Raw genomic sequence first — 14167 nt, forward strand, 5'->3', positions numbered from 1 at the left:
AGGAACCTTCCAGCATCTCAGTGGCGGTGGTGGAAATGGCAGCTGATGATCTACATTGTACCTGCAAAAAAGACCCTGAGCTTCCGGTTGCCTGCTCTTTAACACACAAGCCTGTTCCCTGTCCAACATCTCTGTCTCATGCTTACTGCAGTGTTCCAGTGAAGCTTGATGCAAGCTGGAAGAACACTTCAGAACATACAAAATGGCTTCCTATTTCAAAGACTGCAATTTCCCCTCACATGTTGTTAACAATGCCCTCCACTGTATCTCCTCCACTTCCCACACCACTGCCCTTGAACTCCACCCCTCCAAATGCAACAAAGATGGAATCCCACCATCCTCACCTTCCACCCAGATACAACGCTTCATCCTCTGCTCTTTCCACCATCAGATCGAACCGCCTGAGATATATTTCCCTCCCCACCCCTTTCACCATTCCACAGAGATCATACCTTCTGTGAATTCCACGTTAGGTCCACACTCCCCCCCCCAACCCACCCTCCACTCCAGACACCTTCGCTTGCCACTGCAAGAGGTGGAAACCTGTGCCCACACCTTCCCCTCACCTCCATCCAAGGCACCACTGCATCCTCCTACATCCAGCAGAGATTTCCCTGCCCACCCAAACACCTCACCTATTGTGTCCCTTGCTCTCAGGACACCAAATTGTGGAATATTTCATGGAACATTTCTGGGACACATGCACCAACCAACCCGGCCGACCACTTCGGCTACCCCCACCCCCTCCGTCACCACACTCCCAAGGACATGCAAGTCCTCTATCCACAAATCCGAGCCACCCGACACCTGGAGGAAGAACAGCTCATCTTCCACCTTGGGAACTTTCAACCACACGGCGTCAAGGTTTCCTCATCTCCCAATCCCCAACTTATCTCAGATTCAACCCTCCAACTCAGCACTGGCCTCTTGAACAGTCCCACCTGTCCATCTTCCTTTCCAATTGTCCATTCCACCCTCTCACCACGACCCTCCATCTACAACCACCTATTGCCACCCTAGCTCCCTTCCCTCCAACTCCAAACACCCCTCCCTATTTATCTCTCAGCCATATTCCACCACCCACATTTCTGATAAATTGCTGACATACCAAATACGTCAATTCCCCTGCTCCTTGGATGCTGCCTGACCTGCTGTGCTTTTCCAGCGCCACACTTGAACACAAACCGGAAGAACAACACCTCATCTCCCACTCGGGGACCCTGCAACCCTCTGGCTTCAACATAAAATTCAATAATTTTAGGTCCTGAACTCTCCCACGTCTTAGTGCCTTTGCCCCCTACCCCACATACCAGGCCTTGTTATTACGTAGCCTGCCATTACACACTACCTATGGTTAGCCACTAACAGTCCCCATAAACAGCTATTCACCCTCCCCCCGTCAGATCGTTATCCACTCCTTTGTCCAACTGCTCTTATCTCTCTCTTTGGACTCTATCCCCACCTATCATTTACTCCTTAACCCCTACCTTCTGCATAAAACAGACTTTTTTTTCTCAGTAAAATCAGTTTCTGAGGAAGCATCACTGGATCGAAAATGCGAACTGATTTCTTTTCACAGATGCTGACAGATCTGCTGAGCTTTTCCAGCACCTTCTGGTTGTTGTGTGTGATTTACAGCATCCGAAGTTCTTTAGGTTCTAATTTACCCAGAGTATCTAATTCAGGTCCAACAGACTGAAACAGTGCTTATCAACCTTCCCAGTCCACACTAACTCCATCTCTCTCCCAGTATCTGCTCTCTCTCCCACTCCTTCACATTCAGTCCCCCCTCACAGTGACACTGCGCCTGCAAAGCTGATGGTCATGTGTTGGCCTGCTGGACCCACCCCTCATTCACTCCCATTGGCTGGAGGATCATGCCAACTCTCCTATTGGTTTGAAGTTGTGTCAATCAGCCAGGCCCCATTGTGACATGACTGGTGGGATCCTCCCAGGTCCATCAGAGGCTGAGGGGTGACCTCATAGAGGTTTATAAAATCATGAGGGGCATGGGTAGGATAAATAGACAAGGTCATTTCCCTGGGGTCGGGGAGTCGAGAATGAGAAGGCATAGGTTTAAGATGAGAGGGGAAGAAATTAAAATGGATCTGAGGGGCAATATTTTTCCCCACTGATGTTGGTTCGTGTATGGAATCTTCTGTCAGGAAGTGGAGGATGTTGGTACAATTAAACCATTTGGCATTTGGATTGCTTTATGAATAGGAAGGGTGTAGAGTGATATGTGCCAAGTGTTGGCAAATGGATCTAGATTAGGTTGGGATATCTGGTCAGCATCTCTACGGCTCTGCCCTGTGATGAGCTTCATCATTCACAGTGAATGCGTCAGTATCACAGAGCACAGGGACTGGAGGCTATTCTGCCCAATGGGGCTGTACTCTCTCCCTCTGGAGATGGTGCCAGTCAGTCCCAACTCACCTTCCATTTGGACATAGCCCTCCAAATCCTTCCTTAAAAATGTTAAATTTCAAATTTGTTTTGACAATAACTACTGAATCTGCATCCAGCCGTCGGTCAAACTGTTGCAGATGCTCAGAACTTAGTGAGCAAAATAATCTTCACATTTTTCTTTGCATTATTTGCCTGTTACCTGAAAATAGTTACTAACATTGTGACGTTAAAGATTTCTCACTCTGTCTCTCTGTAAATGAAATACCCTGGAAACAAATCAACTCCTGGTCGAAATCACTGCTTAACCTTCTCAGGTCCAAGGAGAATTGTCTGACCTTCTGCTAACTCTCCATAAAAGAGAAACCTATCTTAATTTTAATTTATTAGTGCCATAGAGATGTACAGCACTGAAACAGACCCTTCAGTCCAACTTGTCCATGCCGACCAGATATCCTAAATTAATCTCGTCCCACATGCCAGCCCTTGGCCCATAGCCTTCGAAACCTTTCCCAATCACATATCCAGTGAGATGCCTTTTAAATGTTGTAACTGTACCGGCCTCCACACTTTCTCTGGCAGCTCATTCCATACACATACTACGATCAGCTTGAAACTTTGCCCCTAATATCCCTTTTCAATCTTTTCCCTCATGCCTGTGCTTTCTAGTTTTGGACTCAACTAAACAGGAATAAGACCCTGGCTGTTTACCCTATCCATGCCCTTAACGATTTTATCAACCTCTATGGTCACTTCTCAGCATCCGATTCTCCAGTGAAAACAGCCTCAGTCTATTCAGCCTCTCCCTATAGTTCAATCCCTCAACCCTGGCAACATCTTTGCATCTTTTATGAATCCTTTCAAGATTCTCAATATCATTCCAATAGCGGGGAGACAAGGACTGAAAGCAGAATTCCGGAAGTGGCTGAATGAATCTCCTGTACAGCCGCAAACTGACGTCACAACTCCTGTACTCAATGCACTGACCAATAAAGGCAAGTACACCAAACACTCTCTTCACTACCCTGCCTATCTATGATTCTACTTTCAAGGAATTATGAACCTGCATTCCAAGATCTCTTTGTTCAGCAACACTCCCCAGGACATTCCCATTAAGTGTATAATTCCCACCCTGATTTGCTTTTCCAAAATGCAGAACCTCACATATATCTAAATTAAACTTCATCTGCCACTCCTCAGCCCATTTGATCGGAGTCTCATTGTACTTTCAAGTAACTTTGCTATCCATTGCACCTCCAATATTGGTGTCTATTGTAAACCTGCTAACCATAGCTCCTATATTCACATAGAAATCATTTATATAAATGGCAAAAAGCAGTGGACACAGTACCCAGCCTGACAGCATATTGCTCATCACAGGCTTCCAGTCCAAAAAGCATCCTGCACTATGACACTGACTGCTCATCAAGGTTAGAGCTCATGGCATACAGGGAGATCTAACCATTTGGATACAGAACTGTCTCAAAGGCAGAAGACAGAGGGTGGTGATGGAGGGTTGATTTTCAGACTGGAGGCCTGTGACTAGTGGAGTGTTACAAGGATCACTGCTGGATCCACTACCTTTCGTCATTTATATCAATGACTTGGATGTGAACATAGGAGGTATAGTTAGTGAGATGACACCAAAACTGGAGGTGTAGTGGACAGTGAAAAAGATTACCTCAGAGTACAATGGGATCTTGATCAGATGGGTGAATGGCTGAGCAGTGGTATTTTGGGAAAGCAAATCTTAGCAGGACATATACTCTTAATGGTAAGGTCCTGAGGTGTGTTACTGAACAAAGAGGCCTTGGAGTGCAGGTAGATAGGATAGTGAAGGCAGCGTTTGGTATGCTTGCCTTTATCGGACAATGTATTGAGTACAGGAGTTATGAGATCATGTTGCAGCTGTACAGGACATTGGTTAGGCCACTTTTCGATCGTTGCGTACAAATCTGGTCACCCTCCTCTTGGAAGGATGTTGTGAAACTTGAAAGGGTTCAGAAAAGATTTACAAGAACGTTGCCAGGGTTGGAGGATTTTAGCTATGCTGGGGGTTGAATAGAGGTTGAATAGACTGGAGTTGTATTCCCTGCAGCGTCGGAGGCTGAGAGGTGATCTTATCTATGTATATAAAAACATGAGGTGCATGGATAGGATAAATAGACAAAGTCTTTTCTATAGCGTGGGGGATCCCAGCACTAGAGGGCATAGGTTTATGGTATGAGGGGAAAAACTTTAAAGAGGCTTGAGAGGCAACGTTTTCACACAGAGGGTGGTACGTGGATGGAATGAGCTGCCAGAGGAAGTGGTGGAGGCCATTACGATTGCAACATTTAAAAGGCATCTTCATGTGTATATGAATAGGAAGGATATGGGCCGGGTGTTACCAGGTGGGACTAGATTGCGTTGTGATATCTGATCAGCATGTACTGGTTGGACCGACGGGTCTCTGTTTCTGTGCTGTCCATCTATGATTGTTTGATCTTCCAGCCAATTCCGTATCCAAACAGCTAGTTCTGCCAGAATTCTATGGTATTGAACCTGCTAACCAGTGTGTTATGTGAAACCTTGTGTCTTTCTCAAGTCCAAGTTAAGGATTTCAATGCACAAAGCTATGCTGACTCTCCCTAATAATTTATTGCTTTTCCAATGACATGTAAATCCTTTCCCTGAGAATCCCTTCCAACAACATCTCTGCCACTGACTTCAGGTTCACCAGTCTATAGATCCCTAGCTTTTCCTTACCACCTTTCTCAAATAATGGCGCCAGTCTTACCGCACCTCACTTGTGGCGATCGATGATACAAATATCGCAGCGAGAGGCCCAGCAAAAGCTTCCCTCATTACCCACAAAGTTCTGGGATACACCTGATCAGATTCCAGGGATTTATCCACCTTTATGCGTTTTAAGACATCCAATACCTCCTCCTCTGTAATATGAACACTTGCCAAGTTATCACTATTTATTTCTCCAACATCTCTAACTTCCATATCCCCTTTCAGTACAAACTGACATGAAATACTGATAGAATCTCTCCCACCTCCTGCTGTTCCCTTATAGTCCCCTAGGGACTTACTCAAACCCAGTGTTTTGTACCTGCCATATCCTCCCTTCATTTTCTTGAGCAGAGACTCAATTTCTCAGATCATGCAGCATTCTCGACGCCTCCCAGCCTTGGCCTTAACAGGAACATACTGTCTGTGTACTCTCATTGACGCAAGTCTATGGAGGCAATGGCAGATGAGGACAGAGAAACAATCATTATCAGTAAAGAGGTAGTGTTGGGAAAGCTAACAACTCATCCTTATCTCTATAATTCCTCTCGAGCCTCAGAACTATCACTATCTCTGCATCAAAATCATCTCAATCTCTGCAACATCCTCCAATCTCTAATCTCCTCCAGTCTCAACACACTCTCTATCTTTCATCTTGTCCACCCTCACAAATCTCTGTAATGTGCCTTTCTTTAATTCCAGCCTTCAGGATAACCCATTTTTATTTCAGATTCCTACACCCAGAGCTCCACAATGTCCCACTTAACCTCTGTCACATTTTCCTCCAAAAATGTTAATTAATCACGTAACATCTATTCTAATATCACCTTCTCTGACCTGGTTTCTATTGTGGCTAGTCACATTCCTATATTACGCGTCTGTTGTCTACATGACGGAAAACGGTTTTGTGGTCCATTGGGTTTATGCTGTAAAGAAATCTTCCAGCTGACTATTTTAATCGCATTTTCCAGCACAGACCCCATAGACCTGTCAGCCTTGGCCTTGCAAGCGTGTTCCTAAATAGATTTTAAATGCCTTCTGGATTTCTGTCTTTCACTCTCTTCCAGACAGTGAGGTTTAGTGCAACTGTTGCTCTATGCTATCACCCACAGGGTTTCGAGCAGCTAGGTCTGTGCGAACCACAGATCGCCCACACATTGTGAAGGATGGCAGGGTCCCTGAGACGGGGCACAGGATATTTCCCAGGATGGTTCAAGGAATGAGGGATTTTAGTTGCAGAATGTGTGGGGCTTTTTTAACTTAATTGTTCACGTGAAATGTGTGTTGCTAATACACATCAAGAATAACCATCCGCAATTAATGGACTCTCATTTTCAACCTCTCCCCTTGCCTGTGCTGTGGTAATATTCAGGTTAACCACTACTAGATATCTCTCTCTAATGAGAGAGCAGTCCTATGGTCGGGTAGGACAATGCTGACTTCATCTTTTACACAGTGATGCCACTGTGCCGCGAGGGTGGGAAAAGGGAATGCTGAAGGTGGTGGATGGGAAACCTCTCAGGTACAGCACTTTATCCTGGAGGATGTTCACTTTGTTTAATATCGTTGGGTGGGGGGGGGGGTGCACTGATGCAGGCAAGTGGAGAATGTTCTAATACAATCCTGATGTGAACCTTATAGAGAGCAAACAGACATTGGGGAATCAGGGGTTTGGGGAAACTGAGGAGTTCTCCTTGTAGCAAAGGAAATTTGGGGAGCTGTGACAAAGCGGTTTACAAAAGTTACACATTATAATCAACCTTCGACCCTTCAGCTCAATATACAAGGATTACAGGACACATGTTGAAGATTTGGGAAGATCTATTGAGAGGATGGTTTGATTCAAAGGAGAACTTTTATTCAGCAAATGGTATTGATCTGGAACACAATACTCTCACACAATATGAATATCCAGGGCCTGATGTATTGAGTAATTCTGTCAGAGTTTGCCGTTACAGTGACTGAGATTACCATCTGAATATCTGCCTGTAATACAAGTTTATAAAATCCGTCACTGTCAGTTCAAGTTTGAAACTCATACAATCCCCTCCTCCTGGCCCAGGAGGACTGTACATATTACCCCTGGTGGAGGTTAGCAGGCAATTCAGGGGCAAATCTGTGTGGGTTTCTATGAGTTTCCACCTTGGGGCTTCATGTGACTGAACATTGGACAGAATATCCCAAGATTCAGTGAGATATGGAGAGCAGGATTTCCTTCCTTTTCTTTCCTTCCGTGCTGCCGCTGTTCCTCCTCAATGAGACATGGGGTGTGAAAGGCTCATGCACCTTGATGGGCAAGATGTCTCCATTCTGACCAATGGGCAACAAGCTCCTCCCAGTCATTAAACAGGGTATCCCTGAAAGATAACAACCGTGCATGCTTCCCACTGCCCAGTGCTCACAATACATGTTTCGAAAAATGAGGGGGGACATCTCCTAGAAAAGGCATAACAGGAAAGTTCCAAAAGGTTATAAACAGTTTACATAGAGATATTCACAGGAAACCTGGGCAACAAGTTGGCAAATAGACTATAACTTGGGATAAACTGTCGAAAGCTGCACCACAAAAGGGACTGGGGAAAATGAGCAGGAAACACAGAAAGCGAGCACACAGTTACAACATGGAATCAGGAAGGGGAATGGAATGCTGTCCCTTATTTCAAAGAGTTTGCAATATAAGAGTTTGGAATATATACCTTAGGGCAACTAAACAAATGGCAAGTGAGACCACATCTGGAGTAACGTGAACAGATTTGGTCACTTTAGTTCATGAAATAGAGAAGTTTATTGGAGGCATTTCAGAGAAGATCCATTGGGATGATCCCTGTTTTGAAGGGATTATCCTGTAAGCAAAGGCTGAATAAGTTGGGAATATACTCACTGGACTTTGGAAGAATGGGAGATGATCTCTTTGAAACATACAGGATTCTGTCAAGGTTTGACAGGGTAAATATGGAGAGGATGTGTCCCATTACGGGTGAGTCTTGAACCAGATTCTGGGTCAGTCGCGGAATCAAGGGTTCTGTTTCTGATTTGTCAAGTTAAAGGCAACACCGACACAGGTTAGGGATTCAGTAGCAATGGCGCTGGGGTGAAAAGGAGACAAGCAACGTTTAAGAGATTGGAATTCCTGGTGTTTGTGATTGTGTAGATGTCTGATCAGAAGGTCACCTTGGGGTCAGATATGAAAGCAATATTGTGAAGAATGTAGTTCTGCCTCAGACACTTCCCAGTGAGAGGGAGGGACACAGCAGTAAGGGAAATTAATTTGGAATAACAACTGGGGGGCAATGGGTTTAACAATTCCAGTGTTTCATTGGATTCAATTGCAGCTAATCGAAGCGTGGTAAGCAGTTTGATAACTGAGTAATAGTGGAGTAATGGAGAGGGATGATGGGGAGGGAGAGCTGGACATTGTCAGTGTACATGTGAAACCTAACACTGTGCTTTTGGACGATGTTACCTCCTGGCAGTGTGTAGGTGAGAAACAGGACGGGCCAAGGATAGATCCTGGAGGGACACCAAATACAATGAACTCAGAAAGGAAAGGGAGAGTGGAGATGGAGCAGGATTTTCCAATGATGGTGAGGTCAAATATTAGGTTTTAGCCGAATGGGAGAGAAGGACATAACCAGAAAAAACAGACAGACAGATCATGGAACAATATTGCAATGTTGGTGTGTGTGTGTGTGTGGGGGGGGGGGGGGGGGGGGGGCGGGGGGAGGGGGGAAAGAGCGGTGACAAGCAGGAGGATGAGAGAGAGATTTGGAATGTCCATGATTTAGCTACACTAGTGTAAATGGTCAAGATGACCTCTAATAAGGCTCGACAAGGGACTTGAGGAAATGCAAGTTTAGGACTAAATTGAGGAGCACTCTTGTGAGGCAGTTTGGCTCGGTGGGCTAGTGGAGAGGGAGGAAAGAAGCAGAGGCAGCTGATCAGATTGTTTCAATGTTATGGACAGAGAAACTCCATGTGCTCCTCACTCTTGTTGTTGGAGGGGAGGATGGAGGAGACATGGTAATGGACATTCTTTTTATTTCCAAAACAATAAACAAAACCTGTGATAGTGATTCTAAAAATAAGTGAACAAACCTGTCGTATTTATCATTTATCAAGAATATTAAAATATACAACTGAAGTTCAGGTTTGAATCCCAAATCGGTAGAGGGTGGCTCTGAAGTCAAGAAAAAACAACTGTAATGAACAATCTACTGTTTGCCATGGAACCATTGGGGATGTCTTTCTGCTATTGACAATGTCCTTAAGGGAAAGAAACCCGACAGTAGGCCCATCAAATCACTCATTGTATTAATCACTGCACAGTCTCAACAAAGGAATGAAACTGGATGGACCACATTACATCTACCAATGCACTGGAAAATACAACAACACAATCAGCCCTCTTGACCCTGCAACTTCCACCTCACTGGGGGCCAACAGCAGCAGCAAAACTGTACTCCAGCCCAATCTGAAATCTCATGACCTGATATCCCCCACTCAACCATTAACATCAAGCCAGGGGAATCAACCCTGGTTCAATGGTGAATGCAGGAGGGCATGCCAGGAGCAGTACCAGGCATACCTAAAAATGAGGTGCCAACCTGGTGAAGCTAACAAACCTGCATGCCAAACAGCACAAGCAAAACTAAATAGAACTAAGTGATCCCATAGCCAATAGATTAGATGTGAGTTCTGCAGTTCTGCCACACCTCGTCAAGAATAGTGATGGACAATTAAACAACTCACTGGAGGAAGCATCACAGATATCCCCACCCTTACAGATGGAGAGGTCTCACACATTCATGCAACAGATAAGAGGACAGCAATAGCAGCGATTTTCGGCCAGCAGTGCCAAGTGGATGAGCCTTCTCCATTGCTCCCTGACATCACAGATATGAATCGACTTGGTTGAAAACTCATTTCAAATCAGATCAAGAAATGGATAAGCAGTGTAAAGGTATGGGCCCTGCCAATATTTTGGCAATAATACTGTTGGCTGTGCTCCAGAACCTGCTGCCCACCAAGGCAAGTACTGCTCCAGCAATGGCACCTACTGACTTTGTGGAACATTACTCAGGGATGTTCCAACACAAAAACACAGGGCAGATCCAACTCAGCCAATTCCCCTCCATCAGTCCACACTCGCTCAGCAGTGAAGTGATGGAAGGTGTCATCAACAGTGTTGTCACGCAGCTGCTCAGCAATAACCTGCTCACCGATGCCCAGTTTGGGTTCTGCCAGGGCCAATCAGCTCCTGAGCTTGTGACAGACTTGATTCACAAACTGACAAACAGCTGAATGAGGTGAGGATGACAGACCAGCCCCCCTCCAAGACCACTATTTCGACTTCAGTGATATCACCTGACCTCACCACAGTCTCAGCTCATTCGCTGAAACTCTCATTCATTCCATTTATTAACTCTAGATTTCATTATCTAAACCAGCATCCCACATTCACCATCCCGATAATCTCAAGAATATTGAAAACTCTACTGCTGATGTGCTCACTTGTACCAAAACTTGCCGATCAATCAAAAGACTCCCATTTTTAAGCAACAACAATTTACTTTCGGACATTTGAAATAATTCCTGGCTGTAATCATTCCTGTCTCCCTGCACCACACACCCTTTCATATCTCAATAACTCATTTTAGTTCAGACTCTCAATGATGTGTTTAAATTTGAGTTCACCTGTGTGACGGTTTCTATAGACTGCAAAGGAACATGGTCTGGAATCCCCACTCTAACCCTCTAAGATCTGCTTTCTTTCTTTAAGGCATTCTTGAAAAACTGCTTATTTGGCAATGGTTGTGGTCACTGGACACAATATTCGCCATCTGTAGCCTTATGTCAAAAGTTCTCAATAATATTTTTTGTGAAATTAAAACCATGATGATTTGTAAGGATATCTTCTACTCTTCAATATCGCTGAGTGAATAATCTGTAATGTCTCTTACCCAACCACCTTCACCTTACAAACTGCAGCGGTACAAGGAAGTCAAACATCACCCTCTCCACAGGCAACAAGGCTTTGGCATTGATCACTGGTTTCTGTGGAAGGAGAAATACACAGTTGATGTTTCAGGGAGTGCAATATGAATTACAGGGAATGAAAATGGTGCAGAATTTGACTGTCAGAAATTGAAGGAAAATGCACTTGCTTATTGGAAAAAAGAATTCTTGACTGTCAAAGATATTGTGGAAAAAATAACCTGATAATGGAACAGCGTATGGTCAGGAGCCGGGCAGCAGTGGACAATTCATTTACATTCCTGAAGAAGGGCTTATGCCCGAAACGTCGATTCTCCTGCTCCTTGGATTCTCCTTGGCCTGTTGTGTTTTTCCAGCTCTACATTTTTCAATTCATTTACAAATCAGTTGTGAAAATAATAGTAAAATACTATACAGAGCAAAAATACACCCATGAGAGACTGAGGAAGCTAGATAATGAACAAGTGGACATCAGAGAACCCAGAGTTGAACCAGAGCAGAGTTCACTTTTATGATCCCACAGTCAAAGATGTCTAGCACAGAAACAGGCTTTTTCGGTCCAACCTATGCCAACCAGATATCCTAACCTAATCTACCTAAATTAAATCCTTTTTGCCACTCCTCAGCCCATTGGCCCATCTGATCAATATCCCACTGTACTCTGAGATAACCTTCTTCATTGTCCACAATACCTCCAAGTTTGGTGTCACCTGCAAACTTAATAACTATACGGCCTCTATTCACATCCAAATCATTTAAATGAATGACGAAACAAATCCAGAAAAAAATCCATTTCTCTGGGTTTGAATGTGCTCTGTGTAAATCCTGCCCTATGACTCTTTTTTACCAGGGAAGGCTGTACAAATATCCCTCTGAACTTTGCCCCTTACAAAGCTGGCGGCCGCGGACGTGTCCAGTGAATCATTGCCCCGAATAAAGATGGCGGCACTCACTCGGGCCGATTACTCAACAAGGCACATTCCCATTTGCTGCAAAAACGGGACTGTAAGTTTCAAATTTGTATTTTCCGATGTGCAGCAAATGATTGTAAAACCTCTCAGACCATACCAACACCATTTCCCTCCCACTTCCTGCTGTGTATTTCTTTCCTTACCGACAGCTCACCGCGCACACACATTCCGAACATCCGCGCCCACCGCGAGGATGATCACGTGGTATAGTCTATTACCACCCCCCCCTCATTCACTGATTGGCCGGAGGACCAACTGCCCCGCCAGGTCCTCCAGCTCCTCCCCTGTCTAGGCATTGGTCCGCCGCTGACATCAATCACTTCTTCGGTCCAACCTGTCGGTTACAACCAGATATCCAAACCTAATCTATCTAAATTAAATCCTATCTGCCTGTCCTCAGCCCACTGGCCCATCTGATCAATATCCCATTGTATTCTGAGATAACCTTCTTCATTGTCCACAATACAACTGTTGGCTGGAGCTTGCGCACGGCTTTTGTTGCTGTTTCTCAGTTACAAGAGTGAGAGACAAAGTTAAAAATCACACAACCACCTGATGAAGGACCAGCAAAGAAGTGCTTCCAAATAAACCTGTTGGACTATAACCTGGTGTTCTGTGAATTTTAATTTTGTCGATCCTAATCCAACACCTCCAAGTCACGAGTGATGGAGGCATGCATAATACAAGAACAAAAGATCTAGGAAAAGGAGAAGGCCGTCCTGCCCTTCGAGCCTGCTCTACCATTCAATAAGATCATGGCTGATCATTTTGTGGACGCAGAACCATTTACCCACGTTCTCACCGTATTCCATAATTAATAATTTCTCTTTTTTAAAAAACTAATTTAGCTTTAAAAACATTACTGAACTAACATCAACTACTTCCCTGGGCAATGCACTCCATCGAGGTCAAGAAGTTCCTTCTCAATTCAGTCCTAAATTTACTGCCTGTAATCTTGTGGTGATGCCCTCTTGTCCTAGCTTCATCTGCCAGTGGAAACATTCTCTCTATTTCTATTTTATCCATTCCATTCATTATTTTATATCTTTCCATTCTTCTGAATTCCAATGAATATAATCCCAATCTACTCAGTCTCTGTTAAACCAAACTCCTCACCTCCGGAGTCAACATAGTTAACCTCCTCTGCACACCCTCTAGTGCCAGTATATCCTTGAGCAAGAAAGGAGATTAAAACTACATGGAGTACTCCAGGTGTGGGCTCACTAGCACCCACTATAGTCCACCTCTGCTTTTAAACACAATCCCTTCAGCAATGAAGGACAATATTCCATTTGTCCTCTGAATTGATTGTTGTACCTGGTGACCAACCCTCATACAGAAGGATGTTCAGGTGCCTCTGCATAGCAAATAATGCATTTTTTAAAAATTCAAGTAGTAATCTTTTTACTAATATTACTCCAACCAAAGAGTATGACTTTACATTTATGAACATAATATTCGACTTGCCAAACCATTGCCCACTCACTCAAAGTATCTCGTTTCCTCTGCAAAGTTTCCCAGTCCTCCGCACACATTGTTCTGATACTCATCTTAGTGTCATATGCAAACGTTGACACCCTACATGTGGTCCCCAACTCCAAATCATCTGTCTCAATTCTAAATAATTGCAGTCCCAACACTGATCCTAGAGGCACGCTACTAGTTACTGATTGCCAGCCAGAATAAGGCTTATTTATCCCCACTCTTTGCTTCCTGTTAATCAACCAATTTTCTATCCATGCTAATACTCTATCCCATGCACTCTAAGACAATGCAATAGCCTCTTGTGCAGCACCTTGTTGAAGGCCTTTTGGAAATCCAGGCACGCCGCATCCACTGGGTCCCCATTGTCCACCTTGCTCGAAATGTCTCCACAGAATTACAAACGATTTGTCAAGCATGACCTGCCCTTCATGAATCCATGCCCTGTCTGCCCAATGGGACAATTTCTATCGAGATTCCCTGCTATTTCTTCCTTCCTAATAGACCATAGCATCTTTCCAACTCCAGAAAATAAA

At 44.4% G+C, this 14167-nt stretch overlaps 1 long non-coding RNA gene across 9 annotated transcripts in view; it reads right to left on the reverse strand.

The window, feature by feature from the left end:
* Positions 1-14167, reverse strand: part of LOC140454085 (uncharacterized) — a 39616-nt gene that overhangs the window by 21006 nt on the left and 4443 nt on the right. For 5 of the 9 annotated variants that reach the window (XR_011952643.1, XR_011952646.1, XR_011952645.1 and 2 more), the window contains exon 2: positions 11145-11238. This is a non-coding gene — a long non-coding RNA (uncharacterized lncRNA). Of the gene's footprint in view, positions 1-5506; positions 5633-11144; positions 11239-11399; positions 11537-14167 lie in introns of all 9 variants that reach the window. The other 4 variants (XR_011952642.1, XR_011952640.1, XR_011952644.1 and 1 more) reach the window with 2 other exon arrangements.

This window comes from Chiloscyllium punctatum, chromosome 28, assembly GCF_047496795.1.
Source record: "Chiloscyllium punctatum isolate Juve2018m chromosome 28, sChiPun1.3, whole genome shotgun sequence".
Lineage (NCBI taxonomy): Eukaryota > Metazoa > Chordata > Chondrichthyes > Orectolobiformes > Hemiscylliidae > Chiloscyllium > Chiloscyllium punctatum.